This window comes from Muntiacus reevesi, chromosome 20, assembly GCF_963930625.1.
Source record: "Muntiacus reevesi chromosome 20, mMunRee1.1, whole genome shotgun sequence".
In the NCBI taxonomy this organism is placed as follows: Eukaryota; Metazoa; Chordata; class Mammalia; order Artiodactyla; family Cervidae; genus Muntiacus; species Muntiacus reevesi.
In genome coordinates, this window is record NC_089268.1 from 4,869,846 (window position 1) to 4,884,830 (window position 14,985).

The 14,985-nt window shown below is 43.0% G+C and overlaps 1 pseudogene; it reads right to left on the reverse strand.

Moving 5' to 3' along the window:
* Positions 1–8,234: 8,234 nt before the first annotated feature.
* LOC136151833 (ubiquilin-4-like) lies at positions 8,235–10,895 on the reverse strand (annotated as a pseudogene).
* Between the last annotated feature and the right edge of the window lie 4,090 nt (positions 10,896–14,985).

Sequence of the window (14,985 nt, forward strand, 5' to 3'; positions counted from 1 at the left end):
CATCCAACCATCTTATCCTCTGTCATCCCCTACTTCTCCTGCCTTCAATCTTTCCCAGCATCAGGATATTTTCCAATGAGTCAGCTCTTCCAATCAGGTGGCCAAAGTATTGGAGTTTCAGCTTCAACATCAGCCCTTCCAATAAACACCCAGGACTGATCTCCTTTAGGATGGACTGGTTGGACCTCCTTGCAGTCCAAGGGACTCGTTAAAAAGAATTCATTTGAATCAGTTCTAATGAGATGGATGAAACTGTAGCCCATTATACAGAGTGAAGTAAGCCAGAAAGATAAAGAACATTACAGTATACTAACACATATATATGGAATTTAGAAAGATGGTAACGATAACCCTATATGCAAAACAGAAAAAGAGACACAGAAGTACAGAACAGACTTTTGAACTCTGTGGGAGAAGGTGAGGGTGGGATGTTTAGAAAGAACAGCATGTATATTATCTATGGTGAAACAGATCACCAGCCCAGGTGGGATGCATGAGTCAAGTGCTCGGGCCTGGTGGGCTGGGAAGACCCAGAGGAATCAGGTGGAGAGGGAGGTGGGAGGGGGGATCGGGATGGGGAATACGTGTAACTCTATGGCTGATTCATATCAATGTATGACAAAACCCACTGAAAAATAAAAAATAATAATAATAATAAAAGAGTCTTCTCCAACACCACAGTTCAAAAGCATCAATTCTCCTGCACTCAGATTTCTTTATAGCCCAACTCTCACACCCATACATGACCACTGGAAACATCATAGCCTTGACTAGACGGACCTTTGTTGGCAAAGTAATGTCTCTGCTTTTTAATATGCTGTCTAGGTTGGTCATAACTTTCCTGCCAAAGAGTAAGTGCCTTTTAATTTCATGGCTGCAGTGATCCACAGTGATTTGGGGGACCAAAAAAATAAAGTCTGCCACTTTTTCCACTGTTCCCCCATCTATTTGCCATGAAGTGATGGGACCAGATGCCATGATCTTAGTTTTCTGAATGCTGAGTTTTTTGTGTGTGTTTTTTTTTTTTTTTTCATTTATTTTTATTAGCTGGAGGCTAATTACTTTACAATATTGTAGTGGGTTTTGTCATACATTGACATGAATCAGCCATGGATTTACATGTATTCCCCATCCCAATCCCTCCTCCCACCTCCCTCTCTACCCGATCCCTCTGGGTTTTAAGCCAACTTTTTCACTCTCCTCTTTCACTTTCATCAAGAGGCTCTTTAGTTCTTCTTCACTTTCTGCCATAAAGGTGGTGTCATCTGCATATCTGAGGTTATTGATATTTCTCCCAGCAACCTTGATTCCAGCTTGTGATTCATCTGCTCCAGCATTTCTCATGATATACTCTGCGTATAAGTTAAATAAGCAAGGTGACAATATACAGCCTTGACGTACTCCTTTTCCTATTTGGAACCCATCTGTTGTTCCATGCCCAGTTCTAACTGTTGCTTCCTGACCTGCATACATATTCCTCAAGAGGCAGGTCAGGTGGTCTGGTATTCTCATTTCTTTAAGAATTTTTCACAGTTTATTGAGATCCACACAGTCAAAGGCTTTGGCACAGTCAATAAAGCAGGAATAGGTGTTTTTCCGAAACTCTCTTGCTTTTTCAATGATCCAGCAGATGTTGGGATTTTGATCTCTGGTTCCTCTGCCTTTTCTAAATCCAGCTTGAACATCTGGACGTTCACGGCTCATGTACTGCTAAACCCTGGCTTGGAGAATTTTGAGCATTACTTTACTAGCTTGTGAGATGAGTGCAATTGTGTGGTAGTTTGAGCATTCTTTGGGATTGCCTTTCTTAGGGATTGGAATGAAAACTGACCTTTTCCAGTCCTGTGGCCACTACTGTTTTTCAAATTTGCTGGCATATTGAGTGCAGCACTTTCACAGCATCATCTTTCAGGATTTGAAATAGCTCAAGTGGAATTCTGTCACCTCCACTAGCTTTGTTCATAGTGATGCTTCCTAAGGCCCACTTGACTTCACATTCCAGTATCTAGGTAAGTGATCACACCATCATGATTATCTGGGTCGTGAAGATCTTTTTGGACAGTTTTTCTGGTGTATTTTTACCACCTCTTCTTAATATCTTCTGCTTCTGTTAGGTCCACACCATTTCTGTCCTTTATTGAGCCCATCTTTGCATGAAATGTTCCCTTGGTCTCACGGAACTGTAACAAATGGAGAAAAAATTCTTAACTGGCTACCACCCTGGTAGTCCAGCAGGAGGCAGCAAATGGAAGCAGTCAGTCTGAAAGAAGTCCGCTGGCTCATCTTTACAGTTGTAGTCTCAGGACAGACTTCTGTCTAAGCACACTTCTAAGGTCTGACTGTCATTGTGTCCAGAGACCTTGGAGGAGGGCGGGTTAACTTCATGCTACCTCTCCATGCTCCAGAGGGCCGGCATCTCTAGGAAGGGAACCACACATGTGTCCACTGACCTGGTTGTTACTTTTGGTGCTGGTGTTTGTGGCTGCAATCCAGAGATGCCCCATGATTGCCCTTGGTCCTGTGGGACTATAACAATCAGAATGACCTACCACCCCCAGGCACAGTACAGACAGCAGACAGAAACACATTCTGGTCTGCTGTGGTTCTGGCCTGCCTGCTCGTCCTGCAGCTTCAGCCTGAAGCAGGCATTGGGTTTGACACAGATCTGGGGTTCTCAGGTCATATTTGGCCCATTTCAGAAAGCTAGCAATACCTATTTGTTCATATGTTGTCTGTGGTTGCTTTTTCATGAAAATAACAGAGCTAAGTAATTGCAACAGAGACTGTAGGGCCCACAAGATAAAGAATATTTATGGTATTGAGTTAGAGGTTTAAATTACAACACCTCCAAAGTATCTTCTGTTGGATAAGCTTAAGAGGAAGAAACAGATGTGGGGTGGCTGTATTCTTCTCTGCTTGACCATGTACAGTTTACCTCGAGTCATGGACCTAATATGCAATATTCCTATGCAATGTTGTTCTTTACAGCATCAGACTTTATCTTCACCACCCGACACATCCACAACTGAGCATCACTTCCACTTCTGCCCAGCTGTTTGATTCTTTGTGGAGCTACTAGTAATTGCCCTCTGCTATTCCCCAGTGGCATATTGGACACATTTTGACCTGGAGGGCTCATCTTCCAGGGCCGTATCTTTTTGCCTTTTCATACTGTTCATGAGATACATACTGTTTCTCTCTTTTTTTTTAGTAGTATATTTTTTTAATTTAATTTTAACTGGGGAAAATTGCTTTACAGAGCTGTGTGGGTTTCTTCTATACAGCAGTGTGAATCAACCATAACTAAACACATATCCTCTCCCTCTTGAGCCTCTTGAGCCTCCCCTTACCCCACCCCTCTCCATCATCAGAGAGCGTCAGGCTTGGCTCCCTGTGTTATATAGCAGCTTCTCACCAGCTATCTATTTTACACATGACAGTATATATATGTTGATGCTGTTTTCTCCATTCGTCCCATGCACTCCTTCCCCAACTGCATCCACAAGTTCATTCTCTACATCTGTGTCTCCATTCCTTCCCTGCAAATAGTTTCATCAATACCATTTTTCCAGATTCCATATATTCGTGTTCATGCTCACAAGCTAAGTTGCTTCAGTTGTGTCTGACTCTGTGTGACCCCAGGGACTGCAGCCTGCCAGGTTCCTCTGTCCATGGGATTTCCCAGGCAAGAATACTGGAGTGGATTGCCGTCCCCTCTTCCAGGGGATCTTCCTGACCCAGGGATTGAACCCGTGTCTCCTATGTCTCCTGCATTGGCATGTTGGGTTCTTTGCCAAAGGTGGGTTGTTTGCCACTAGCACCACCTGGGAAGCCCCCATATATGCGTTAATATATGATATTTGTTTTTCTCTTTTTGACTTACTTCACACTCTATAACAGGCTCTAGTTTCATCACCTCACTAGAACGATTCAAATTCATTCTTTTTTTATGGCTGAGTAATATTTCATTGTATTATGTACTACATTTGCTTTATCCATTCATCTATAGATGGACATCTAGGTTGCTTCCATGCCCTGGCTATTGTAAGCAGTCCTGCAATGAACATTTGGGTACATCTTTCTTTTCGAATTCTGGCTTTCTCAGGGTACCTGCCCAGTTGTGGGACTGCTGGGTCATATAGTAGATTTATCGCTAGTTTTTTAAAAGAATTTCCATACTGTTCTCCTTATGGCTGTAACAGTTTACATTCCTATCAACAGTGCAGAAAAATTCCCTTTTCTCCACATCCTCTCCAGCATTTATTGGTTGTAGGTTTTTCGATGATGGTCATTCCGACTGGTGTGAGATGATACCTCACTGCAATTTTGATTTGCATTTCTCTAATAATTAGTGATGTTGAGCATCTCTCCAAGTGTTCATTGGCCATCTGTATGTCTTCTTTGGAGAAATGTCTGTTTAGGTCCTCTGCCTATTTTTTGATTGGGCAGTTTTCTTTTTTCTTTCTGATATTGAGCCGTATGAGATGCTTATGAATTTTGGAGAGTAATGCTTTGTCAGTTGTTTCATTTGAAGTTATTTTCTCTCATTCTGAGAGTTGTCTTTTCATCTTGTTTATTGTTTCCTCTGCTATGCAAAAGCTTTTAAGTTAATTAGGTCACATTTGTTTATTTTTGCTTTTATTTCCATTACTCTAGGAAGTGGGTCAAAGAGGATTTTGCTGTGATTTATGTCAAAGAATACACTGCTTATGTTCTCCTCTAAGAACTTTATAGTTTCTGGCCTTACACTGAAGTGCTTAATCCATTTTAAGTTTATTTTTGTGTATGGTGTTAGGAAGTGTTTTAATTTCATTCTTTTACACAAAGCTGTCCAGTTTTTCAAGTGCTACTTATTGAAGAGACTGACTTTTCTCCATTGTATATTCTCGCCTTGTTTGTCAAAGATAAGCTGCCCATAAGTGCATGGGTTCATCTCTGGGGCTCCTATCTTGTTTCATTGGTCTACATTTCTAATTTTGTGCTAGTTCCACACAGTCTTGATGACCGTAGCTTTGTAGTATAGTCTAAAGTTAGGAATGTTGATTCCTCCAGCTCCATTTTTCTTTCTCAAGATTGCTTTGGCTATTCAGAGTCTCTTGTGTTTCCATACAAATTGTGAATTTTTTTGTTCAAGTTCTGTGAAAAATACCATTGACAGTTTAATAAGGATTGCATTGAATCTATAGATTGTTTTGGGTAATATAGTCATTTTCACAATATTGATTCTTCCAATCCGAGAATATGATACATCTCTCCAGCTGGGTCATCTTTGATTTCTTTCATCAGTGTCTTCTGCATACAGGTCTTCTGTCCCTTTACGTGGGTTTCTTCCTAGGTATTTTATTCTTTCTATTGCAGGGATCAATAGGATTGTTTCCGTAATTTCTCTTTCTGATTTTCACTGTTAGTGTATAGGAAAGCAAAGGATTTCTGTGTATTAATTTTATATTCTGTAACTTTACTATACTCTTTGATTAGCTCTAGTAATTTTCTGGTGGTATCTTTAGGATTTTCTATGCATAGTGTTGTTACCTGCAAACAGTGAGAGTTTTACTTCTTCTTTTCCAATCTGGATTTCTTTTCTTTTTCTTCTCTGACTGATGTGGCCAGGACTTCCAAAATTATATTGAATAATAGTGATGAGAGTGAACACCCTTGTCTTGTTCCTGACCTTAGAGAAAATGCTTTCAGTTTTTCACCATTGAGAATAATGTTTGCTGTGGGTTTGTCATAGATGCCTTTTATTATGTTGAGGTGGGTTCCTTTCATGTCTACTTTCTGCAGAGGTTTTTATTATAAATGGGTGTTGAATTTTGTCAAAATCTTTCTCTGCATCTATTGAGATGATCATATGGGTTTTAGCTTTCAATTTGTTAATATGGTGTAATCACATAGACTGATTTGCATATATTGAGGAATCCTTGCATGCTTGGAATAAAGCCCATTTGATCATGATGTAAGACCCTTTTGATGTGTTATTGGATTCTGTTTGCTAGAATTTTGTTGAGGATTTTTGCATCTATGTACATCAGTGATATTGGCCTGTAATTTTCTTTTTCTGGTTGTGGTATGAATTTGGGAGTTTTCCTTAGTCTGTAAGACTCTTTCAGAGTCAAGAGTTTGAGCAGGATAGGTGCCAGCTTTTCTTAAACTTTGGTAGAATTCATCTGTGTCCCTGTGGGGTTTTTTTGTTTGTTTGTTTTAGGAAGATTTTTTATTAAGGTTTTGATTTCCGTGCTTGTGATTGATCTCTTAATATTTTCTCTTTCGTCCTGGTTCAGTCTTGGAAGGTTATAATTTTCTAAGAATTTGTCCATTTATTCCAGGTTGTCCATTTTATTGGCATATAGTTGTTTGTAGTAATCTCTTATAAGCCTTTGTATTTCTGTGTTGCCTGTTGTAATTTCTCCTTTTTCATTTCTAATTTTATTGATTTCAACCTTCTCCCTTTTCTTCTTGTTGAGTCTGGCTAGTGATTTTTCCATTTTTTTTTTTTTTTAATCTTCTCAAAGAACCAGGTCTTATTTTCATTGATCTTTGCTATTGTTTCCTTCTTTTCTTTTTTTCACAGCAAAGATCACACTATTTATTTACAAAGGCCAGTGTGGGAGTTGGGGGAGGTAGGGAGGGAAAACCACACAGACATCCTCTCTGGATTGCTTGGGACCTTTTCCCACTTGAAGAAAATTCAATATTGCCTCCATGTTCTCAGTAATGGGTACTCCAAGCAGACTAAGAAGCAGAGAGAGGAGGTGATCTGAGCCTTCTCTGTGTGCCACTAAAATCCAATTCCAGATCAAAGGCATCATTGTGGCACTCTCCTTTCCATCCTCAGATAGAACCTTCTGGCCTAGAGGGAAACAGCAAAAGCTCAAGGGCAGAAGCCAAGATGCCAAAGGCCAGGGGTTCTAGACAGAAAGACTCCTCCCTGACTATTCCCAAAAAGCAATGAGGGGAAGAGTTAAAAGGGTGCCAGTCACAGCTCTGACAGCTTCAGAAGGGGTACCCACACTATCCTTGGGTTACCCAGTGCCCAGAGGCCCAGAGACTGAGCTCCCTAGGCTGTATGTATTCCTGACCTAGACTGACCCCTCTGTCTACTTCTGTCTGGTGGGAGAAAACTCTAAACCAGAAATCAACAAGGTATCCCCCCGCCCACTCAACTCACATGCACATGTGTGCTGTGCATGGCGCACCCCCCCCCCCTCCCCACAGACACACACAGTCACTGCAGAGACAGACTCTAATCCTCTTCATATCTTTTCAGCAGGGATTAAATCAGTGGTACTTGGAGATGGGGGCAGGTCCTGGGTTCATGGAAATGTGTGTGTATGTATTAAAGCATATGTTTGAGGAAACAGAACCAATATAATTCCCTGTGAGCCATACTGTTTAGCTCCACTGAACGCTTTTCTTCAACTCAAATTCCATTAACATCTCTAAGTCTCCTTTGCCAGGCCAGAGCCTGGACTCTCTGGCCTAAAAGAACTATTAGTGTTCCACTCCCTGTCAATTCCAAGTCCTCAACTCAGGCTGTTTCCCCCATTCCCTTCCTCTAGAAAGTCTCATTCCCTCCTCCCCTAGCCAGGCTGGTCCAGGGCTTGTTAAAATCTGCTCCAGAGTGCTGTTTCACCTCTCCCTTTGGACAGAGAAAACAGGCATCTTCCTTCCCCTGCAAGTCCCAGTAAACTCTGTGAAAGTGAGGACAGGGAGTGAGGAGGAAAAGCACAGCCTGCCTCAGCTGCCCCGCCTTCAGAGTGTGGAAGTCTAGTATTGGGTGGGCTAGACATGGGAGGGGATGGGGAAGCAAAATAAGGAAGACTTACCAAAACTAAACATGAGACAAGCAAAACTCTAGTGGTAGAGATGGAAGACCCTGTTCCAATAAACCAGAGAATGGGTTTCTCCTTCAACTCTGCACTGCTACTGAGAAGTCTGAAGGTTGCAAAAAGATGGTTGTGGGGCAAGGAGGTGGCGCCAATCAATAAAAACTGCACAAATAGCTCTGTTGCAAGCAGGGCCAGGAGAAAAAGTTCTATAAGAGGTGGAGAAGTAAAACCAGAATTCTGAGAGTTATGGGGCTGAGGCCCACACCTCTAAAGTCACCCTGCTGTCTGGAGAGGACAAGGGATAAAGACATAACAGAAGGGATGACCCACAGAGGGTCTCCTTGATAGAGAAACCAAACACTGGCATCGAGGGAAAGGAGGGGCAGGAGGACCAGGGCTGAGAGGTTACGATAACTGAGAACCCAGGATCTCCTGATATCTGCTTTGATGTCCCCTCCTGTGGCTATCAGGGCCTGCAGTCTGGCCTTTCATGAATCCCATGGAGTTGAGCTGCTCCAGCTGCTGCTGAAATCTCACTTCTTGAGTTTGCACCTGTGAACTTCCACTTCCGGCCAAAAGCTGGATCATCCACTGCATGAGCTGCTGCTGAGCACTGGAGGCACCTGTTGGAGAGAATGTGAGATCCCGCGTTGTTACCTGCCAAGCATGCTGAGGTCCAGACCATCCCAGAAGAGCCAAGGCTGGGTACCAGCCTGGGGGCTTCAGTCTGCAAGGTCTGAAGTCCCTGCCGGATGTGCAGCTGTGCCTGCAAGGCTCGGGGATTGGTCAGACTGGAGAACAACTCTGGATTTTGCAGCTGCTGCAGGAAGACTGGGAGCTGCAGGCAGAGCTGCTCCTGAAGCTAGGGGTTCCCTGTGAAGAGTGGCACATTCACCAAAGTCAGGGTTCTGAGCAAGCATTTTCATCATGCTGCACATGTTCTGCATCAGTTGGGGGTTCTCAGAGATCTGCTGGTGAAGGGCCTGCATTTCCAGGCTGTTGAACATCTCTGATTCCAGGCTCAGTTCAGTTCAATTGCTCAGTCATGTCCGAATCTTTGCGACCTCATGGACTAGAGCATGCCAGCCTTCCCAATCCATCAACTCCTGGAGCTTACTCAAACTCATGTACATTGAATAGGTGATGCCATCCAACTATCTCATCCTCTGTCATCCCCTTCTCCTCCTGCCTTCAATCTTTCCCAGCATCAGGGTCTTTTCAAATGAGTCCGTTCTTCTCATCAGGTGGCCAAAGTATTGGAGTTTTAGCTTCAGCATCAGTCCTTCCAATGAATATTCAGGACTGATTTCCTTTAGGATGGACTGGTTGGATCTCCTTGCAGTCCAAGGGACTCTCAACAGTCTTCTGCAATACCACAGTTCAAAAGCATCAATTCTCAGCTTTCTTTATAGTCCAACTCTCACATCCATACATGACTACTGGAAAAACTATACCTTTGACTAGACAGACGTTTGTTAGCAAAGCAATATCTCTGATTTTTAATATGCTATCTAGGTTGGTCATAACTTTTCTTCCAAGGAGCAAGGGTCTTTTAATTTCATGGCTGCAGTCACCATCTGCAATGATTTTGGACACCCCAAAAATATAGTCTGTCACTGTTTCCATTGTTTCCCCATCTATTTGCCATTTAGTGATGGGACTGGATGCCATGATCTTAGTTTTCTGAATGTCAAGTGTAAAGCCTACTTTCTCACTCTCCTCTTTCACTGTCATCAAGAGGTTCTTTAGCTCTTCTTCGCTTTCTGCCAGGCTAGCTGCATTGATCTCAAAGGGGCTGGAGACTGCTGGGGGTACCTAGATGGTCCTCAGGCACCCAGTGACCTCCCCACCAGACCCAGGGGCCTGGCAGGTGGGGGTCGAGGTGCTCCAGGGGTTAGGGAGCAGCTCTCGTTTCTCAGTCCGCAGAGGCTGGGAGGATGAGCTGTCCGAGTTCCCAGCCAGGAAAGAAAAGGGATTCTGCCAAACTATTTCTGGGCAGCTGTAAACGTGGGCTCTTTGATGTCCGTGTGCATGTGGCAGAAGGCATTACACCCTCCAGGGATGCTCTCCAGATTGCTTAGAGCCTGGTCCTGCTTCTGCATCATCTCCTGCATCTCCTGCTGGATTTCCAGCAAGCTCCAGTCATCTGCCTCATAAGCTCAGGGTTGTGAGCATGTGATTGTGGTTTTCAGTCTGTCTGCCCTCTGATGGAGAAGGACAAGAGGCTTAAGGAAACTTCCTGATGGGACAGACTGACTGAGGGGGAAACTGGGTCTTGTTCTGATGGGCAGGGCCATGCTCAGTAAGTCTTTAATCCAATTTTATGTTGATGGGTGGAGCTGTGTTCCCCGCTATTTACCTGGGCCAAACTATGGTGGAGGTAATGAAGATAATGGTGACCTCCCTCAAAATGTCCCAGGCATGCACTGCTCCAGTGTCCCCAGCCCTGAAGCAGGCCGCCGCCAACCCACACCTCTGCCGGAGACTCCCAGACCCCCACAGGCAAGTCCAGGACAGTCTCCTGTGGGGTCACTGCTCCCTTCTCCTGGGTCCTGGTGCACAAGGTTCTGTTGTGCCCTCCGAGAGTCTATTTCCCAGTTCTGTGTAAGTTCTGGCAGCTCTAGGGTGGGGTTAATGGTGACCTCCTCCAAGAGGGCTTATACCTAACCCAAGTCTGCTGCACCCAGAACCCCTGTCCCTGCAGCAGATCACAGCTGACCCATACCCCCACAGGAGACGCTCAAACACAGTTCTGTCTCAGTCTCTATGGGGTCCGTGGGTCCTGGTGTGCAGAAGGTTTGTTTGAGCCCTCTCAGCATCTCTGGTGGGAATGGGGTTTGATTCTAAATGTGAATTCACCCCTCCTACCGTCTTGCTGGGGCTTCTCCTTTGCCCTTGGACGTGGGGTATCTCCTCACAGCTCTCCAGCACCTACCGTCTTACAGGGGGTTCTCTGACCTTGGATGTGGGGTATCTCCACATGACTGGTCCAGCAAAGTGCAGCCACCACTCCTGACCTTGGACGTGAGGTATCTGCTCTTGGCCACCGCTCCTGACCTTGGACATGGGATGTCTCCTCTCGGCTGCTCCAGCGCCACGCAGCCGAAATCAGATTGACTATATTCTTTGCAGGCAAAGATAAAGAATCTCTATACAGTCAGCAAAAATGAGACTGGGAGCTGACTGTGGCTCAGATCATGAATCCCTTATTGCCAAATTCACACTTAAATTGAAGAAAGTGGGGAAAACCACTAGACCATTCAGGTATGACCTAAATCAAATCCCTTACAATGATACAGTGGAAGTAACAAATAGATTTAAGGGACTAGTTCTGATAGACAGAGTGCCTGAAGAACTATGGACAGTGGTTCGTGACATTGTACAGGAGACAGGGAGCAAGACCATCTCCAAGAAAAAGAAATGCAAAAGAGCAAAATGGCTGTCTGAGGAGGCCTTACAAATAGATGTGAAAAGAAGAGAAGCAAAAAGCAAAGGAGAAAAGGAAAGACATAACCATTTGAATGCAAAGTTTCGAAGAATAGCAAGGAGAGAGAAGAAAGCCTTCCTCGGTGATCAATGCAAAGAAATAAAGGAAAACAATAGAATGGGAAAGACTAGAGATCTCTTTAAGAAAATTACAGATACCAAGGGAACATTTCATGCAAAGATGGGTTCAATAAAGGACAGAAATGGTGTGGAACTAACAGAAGCAGAAGATATTAAGAAGAGGTGGTAAGAATACACAGAAGAACTGTACAAAAAAGATCTTCACAACCCAGATAATCACAATGGTGTGATCACTCACCTAGAGCCAGACATCCTGGAATGTGAAGTCGAGTGGGCCTTAGGAAGCATCACTACAAACAAAGCTAGTGGAGGTGATGGAATTCCAGTTGATCCATTTCAAATCCTAAATGATGATGCTGTGAAAGTGCTGAACTCAATATGCCAGCAAATTTGGAAACCTCAGCAGTGGCCACAGGTCTGGAAAAGGTCAAATTTCATTCCAATCCCAAAGAAAGGCAATGTCAAAGAATGCTCAAACTACTGCACAATTGCACTCATCTCACATGCTAGTAAAGTAATGCTCAAAATTCTCCAAGATAGGCTTCAACAATATATGAACCGTGACCTTCCAGATGTTCAAGCTGGTTTTAGAAAAGTCAGAGGAACCAGAGATCAAATTCCCAATATCCGCTGGATCATTGGAAAAGCAAGAGAGTTCCAGGAAAAAACACTTATTTCTGCTTTATTGACTATGCAAAAGCCTTTGACTGTGTGGATCACAACAAGTTGTGGAGAATTCTTCAAGAGATGGGAATACCAGACCACCTTACCTGTCTCCTGAGAAATGTGTATACAGGCTAGGAAGCAACAGTTAGAACTGGACATGGAAAAACAGACTGGTTCCAAATAGGAAAAGGAGTACGTCAACACTGTATATTTTCACCCTGCTTATTTAACTTATATGCAGAGTATATTATGAGAAACGCTGGGCTGGATGAAACACAGGCTGGAATCTAGACTGCCGGGAGAAATATCAATAACCTCAGATATGCAGATGACATCACCCTTAGGGCAGAAAGCAAAGAACTAAAGAGCCTCTTGATGCAAATTAAAGGGGAAAATAAAATCGTTCGCCTAAAACTCAGCATTCAGAAAACTAAGATCATGGCATCCAGTCCCACCACTTCATGGCAAACAGATTGGAAAACAATGGAAATGGTGAGACTTTATTTTTCTGGGCTCCAAAATCATTGCAGTTGGTGACTGCAGCTATGAAATTAAAAGACTCCTTGAAAGCAAACCATGACCAACCTAGACATCATGTTAAAAAACAGAGACATTACTTTGCCAACAGAGGTCCATCTAGTCAAAGCTATGGTTTTTCCAGTAGCCATGTGGATGAGAGAGTTGGACTATAAAGAAAGCCGAGTGCTGAAGAATTGATGCTTTTGAACTGTGGTGTTGGAGAAGTCTGTTGAGAGTCCCTTGGACTGCAAGGAGATCCAACCAGTCCATCCTGAAGGAAATCAGTCCTGAATATTCATTGGAAGGACTGATGCTGATGCTGAAACTCCAATACTTTGGCCACGTGATGGGAAGAGCTGACTCATTTGAAAAGACCCTGATGCTGGGAAAGATTGAGGACAGGAGGAGAAGGAGACAAGAGAGGATGAGATGGTTGGATGGCATCACTGGCTCATGGACATGAGAGTGAGTAGTCCCTGGGAACTGGTGATGGACAGAGAGGCCTGGCGTGCTGCAGCATGGGGCTGCAAAGTGGGACACGACCCAGCCACTGAACTGAACTATTACACTCTATGTGTGCACCATGTCTTCTCTGTTCACCCCCCTGTCAGTGGGCATGTAGGCTGCTTCCACATTTTGGTTTTTGTAATTAGTGCTGCTGTAAACATTGAGCATGCATGTATCTTTTCGAATTATAGTTTTGTCTGGATATATGCCCAGGAGTGCCATTGCTGGATCATATGGCAACTCTATTTTTGGTTTTCTGAGGAAACTTCATACTATTTTCCATAGTGGCTACAACAATTTACATTTCCACCAACAGTGTAGGAAGGCTGCCTTTTCTTCACATCCTCTCCAGCATTTACTGTTTGTAGATTTCTTAATGATAACCATTCTGACTGATGTGAGGTGATACCTCACCATTGTTTTGATTTGCATTTCTCTATTAACGATGATGACCATTCATGTTTATTTTGACTATTTGTATTTCTTTTTTGGAGAAATGTCTACTTAGGTCTTTTGCCCATTTTTCAATGAGGTTGTTGTTTGGTTTTGAATTGTATGAGCCATTTGTGTATTTTGGAAATTAAGTCCTTGTTGGTTGCATCATTTGGAAGTATTTTCTCCCAGCCCATAGGTTGTCTTTTCATCTGTTTGTGATTTCCTTTGCTGTGAAAAGTTTATAAGTTTGATTTGGTCCCATTTATTTATTTTTGCTTTTATTTCTATTGCCTTGGGAGACTGACTTAAGAAAACATTAGTATGATTTATGTTCAAGAATATTTTGCCTGTGTTTTCTTCAGGGAGTTTTATGGTATCATGTCTTATGTTTAAGCCTTTAAGCCATTTTGAGTTTATTTTTGTGTATGGTCGGCTTCTCAGGTGGCTCAGTGGTAAAGAACCTGTCTGACAACTTAGGAGACACAAGAGATGTGGGTTCAATCCCTGGGTCAGGAAGACCCCCTGGAGGGGGAAATGGCAACCCACTCTGTTATTCTTGCCATGGACAGAGGAGCCTGATAGGTCACAATCTATGGGGCTGCAAAAAGTTGGACATGACTTAGTGACGGTGCATGCATTGTATGAGGGGGTGTTCTAACTTCACTGATTTACATGCAGCTGTCCAACTTTTCCACACTGCTTGCTGAAGAGACCATCCTTTCCCCATTTGACATTTTTGCCTCCTTTGTTGAAGATTAATTTTCCATAGGTGTGCAGGTTTATTTCTGGGTTCTCTATTCTGTCCACTGGTCTGTTTGTGTGCCAGTACCATGCTGTTTTGATTACTGCAGCTTTGTAGCATTGTCTGAAGTCTGGGAGGGTTATGCCTCATGCTTTGTTCTTTAGCCTCAGGATTGCTTTGGCAATTTGGGGTCTTTCATGGTTCCATATAAATTTTATGATTATTTGCTCTAAGTCTGTGAAAAATGTCATGGGTAATTTCATAGAGATTGCATTAAATCTGTAGATTGCCTTGGTTAGTATAGCCATTTTAACAATATTAAACGGCATGGGATGGCTTTCCATTTCTTTCAACTTCAGTTTTCTTTCAAATCTTCAGTTTCCTTTATTATGTAATTATGTAATTCTCAGTATGTAAGTTTTCCAACTCCTTGGTGAGATTTATTCCTAAGTATTTTATTTTTTGATGTGTTTTTAAAAATGGGATTGTTTGTTTACATTCTCTATTTCATCGTTAGTCTAAAGAAATGCAATCGATTTGTCTATGTTAATCTTGTATCCTGCTACCTTGCTGAGTTTATCAGTTCTAGAAGTTTTTGAGTGGAGTCTTTAGGGTTTTCTATACACATAGTATCATGTCGTCTGCACATGAACAGTTTTAAATCTCTTCCCTACCAACTTGAATACCTTTTCTTTCTTTATCCTGTTGGACTGTTATGGC